The 3,290-nt window shown below is 35.5% G+C and overlaps 1 non-coding gene across 1 annotated transcript; it reads right to left on the minus strand.

Moving 5' to 3' along the window:
- Nucleotides 1–2,942: 2,942 nt before the first annotated feature.
- Nucleotides 2,943–3,049, minus strand: LOC127077995 (small nucleolar RNA R71). Its single transcript, XR_007787749.1, has one exon. It is a non-coding gene; the product is annotated as a small nucleolar RNA R71 (small nucleolar RNA).
- Nucleotides 3,050–3,290: the final 241 nt, after the last annotated feature.

The raw sequence follows: 3,290 nt of genomic DNA on the forward strand, positions 1-3,290 counted from the left end.
TTTTTCATTTAACTCATTAAATTAAATAAAATATTTATTTTTTAATTACTAAAACAGTTCCTAATAATTTTAGCCCACTTCTACCAATTTTTAATTACTCTTACACCCTTATCTCGAGGTCACGCACCCCCATCTCCCAAATTAATTCAATTATCGAACATTCTGATTAAATTAAAATACAAATAAATTAATTAAATAATAATTTAAAATTGAGTTATTACAACTCTCCCCCACTTAAAGAATTTCCGCTCTTGAAAATTACCTTAAGGAAACAGATTTGACTTAGTATCTGCGGGTGATAATCTGAACTCAGCTTCAACTTAGTACCTAACGCTTCTTGTAACATCCTATTTCCGCAATGCATAATTATAATTAAATCATATATTTTTCACAACATTCACACATAGGATGTTACACATTGGGAAACAAGTATGCTAATCATGTAACACTTAATTAAATAAACATGCAACATCTGTCATTGCATACTCACCTTCACTTAGGGTATCATCGCAATGGAAATACTCAATTAAAAAACACCAATGTAAATTGATAACATGAAACTATATCACATTTTTAGACTTGATTTAATTAAATTATATCGTTATTTGATTCAATTTATTTTATATTATTCGATATTACTTGGTATTTTCTTTTTATTTATTTCAGGTATCATTATTTAAAGCACGTGTGAAAAAGAAAGAAGAGGGGTGCAAAAAGAGGATTTTCTAGGAAAAGCATCTCACCAAAGCCCAGCCCACGTTTAGAACAAGGAAAATGGCTGTGACGACCGCCACACTCACGTGCCGAGCGTCACGCCCCTTTACCTAGTGTTATGACCGTAACACATGGTGTGACGGACGTCACACACCCCACTCCTATATTTTGGCATTGACGTGCGTAACAGAAGGACGTTCTCCCCTATTTTTCCTCTTGACTCGTTGACACTTTGGAACCCTACTGAAGATACTTTTGAGAAAACGGTTATTTTATGGATGAATATAAATAGACCTCAAAAGATCCAATTGAGGCATCTCTTCTTCGTGCAATATTTTTCCAGCTTTATAATTTTCTAGCATTCTAATTTCCAAGCATTTTCTTTTCTTTTCTTTTCTAGTTAATTTCCAAAGCATTCAATTTATTTTCTCACGATAGTTTCTACACCGGAAACTATTATGTGATTTTTACTGGATCTAACCTTACGTCAGATCATAGTATTTTATTTCCTTGTTTTTACTTCCCTGTCTGATCGAGAATTGTGAAGAACAAATCCAACCGACTTGTGGTGGAGTGTTCGAGCATCGAAGCTAAAACCAAGAATTCTAGTATTTTTACAGGTTCATTAATTAATTGATTTATTGTTTTAATTTACATATGCTTTGTGCTGCTGTTTATATATATTGTTTGTTTGATATGGCCGTATTTATGCATGATTATTGTTTAAGCATGTTTAGCATGTCCGGCTAATTAATTTAGATATCGGTATGTAAAGTAAGCGGAATAAAGGAATCAAAACTGAGTTGGTTTAAATTTATTTCAAAATATAGTCACTCTTTTTTCTGGTCTCAATTTACAAAGTTAATACCAAGGTTTTTGTAGGAGAGTAAAAGACATAAAGAAGTTAAAATCAATAGAACGACGGTTTGAGCTTTTAACTGGACAGTGTAAATTGAACATTAACTTTAAATCAGGGCGAAAGCAATTTTTAAGGTTAATTGAATTCTAATCATTTTCAAAAATTATTTTTAAAAGTTAAATGTGAGGACGAGAGTTAAGCATTTAAGTTTAATCATATAATCTAAGTCAACAGAGCGAGGGTTTGAGACGAGGGTGTCTAAACGGTTAGTATTTTCTCAAAAAGAGTTTCTATAGATTCTATTGTTTTCAAAAAGTGATTTTAGATTTAACGAAATAGTGAGAGCATACGTTAATATAAAGTCATAGTCTGATTCAACAGAGCGAGAGTTTGAGGAAAAGACTTTTAATTGATAGTGTCTACTGAAAAGACTTGTTTTAAAATTAAGAAAAAGACCAACGAAGATTTGATTCCCTAATTACGACAAACTACATACCGATATCCGTGTTATTTGATATTTAATCTAGATCTAAATTTAGTTTTACTTTTCCCCCTAATCACTAAAGTATCATCCGCCTTAGCTTTACGCAGTAACCCTAGAAAAACGGTATATCGATTCATTAAGTCCCTGTAGGATCGATATCTTTTAAAACTACGCGATTAGACTGTGCACTTGCAGTTAATACCCCGATAGACTCATAAAGTCGCGATCAAGTTTTTGGCGCCGTTGCCGGAGACTTTTATTTAGTCGATATCGTAACTCTTCTGTTACGCTGTAGAGACTAAGGCAATTTTTATTTTTTTCCCTTCTTTTTCGTTGATTTGTATGCCACACACTCGCTCACAAGGAGAACCGTACTACTTACGAATCAACGACGTTGAACGATATCTCCGATTATTACGACGAATTCGGGAGTATCGTGCTACAAACAATCTTCCTCCAATCGAAATTCCTGATCTCAAAAATCTTCTTCCTACGACGATACCAGCGATGGCCGAACCAGCTCGTGCTCTTCGAGATTACGCTGCTCCGTCGCAAGATGAGCCGCATTCGAGTATTGCTCCACCCGCAATCGAAGCGAACAACTTCGAACTTAAACCTTCGCTGTTGCAGGCAGTGCAACAGAATCAATTCTCTGGAAATCCTACCGAGGATCCAAACCTTCATTTATCCGTATTTGTCCAATACGCTGACACTCTTAAAGCTAATGGTGTCACTTCAGAGGCAATTCGACTTCGTCTCTTTCCTTTCTCGTTAAGAGATAAAGCTAGAAGATGGCTTCAGTCTCTTCCTTCCAACTCAGTCACCACATGGAATGAATTGAAGAAAGTCTTTCTTGCCCGATATTTTCCTCCAAGCAAAACAGCTATGTTAAGAGCCCAGATAAATGGATTTAAGCAGAAAGATAACGAGTCTCTTTTCGAAGCATGGGAAAGATACAAGGACATGATGAGACTTTGTCCACACCATGGTTTAGAAGACTGGTTAGTAATTCACACCTTCTATAATGGTCTCTTATACAACACAAGGTTAACAATAGACGCCGCCGCCGGTGGTGCGCTTATGGATAAACCTTATGCCGACGCTTATCAACTTATCGAGAGCGTGGCCCAAAATCATTATCAGTGGGGAAGCGATCGAATAATGGTAGAAAAACCTCAAACGAAAGGTGGCATGTACGAGATAAGTAGCCTTGATCATGTTAATGCAAAAGTG

The sequence above is a fragment of the Lathyrus oleraceus genome, chromosome 4 (assembly GCF_024323335.1).
Source record: "Lathyrus oleraceus cultivar Zhongwan6 chromosome 4, CAAS_Psat_ZW6_1.0, whole genome shotgun sequence".
Taxonomy (NCBI): Eukaryota; Viridiplantae; Streptophyta; class Magnoliopsida; order Fabales; family Fabaceae; genus Lathyrus; species Lathyrus oleraceus.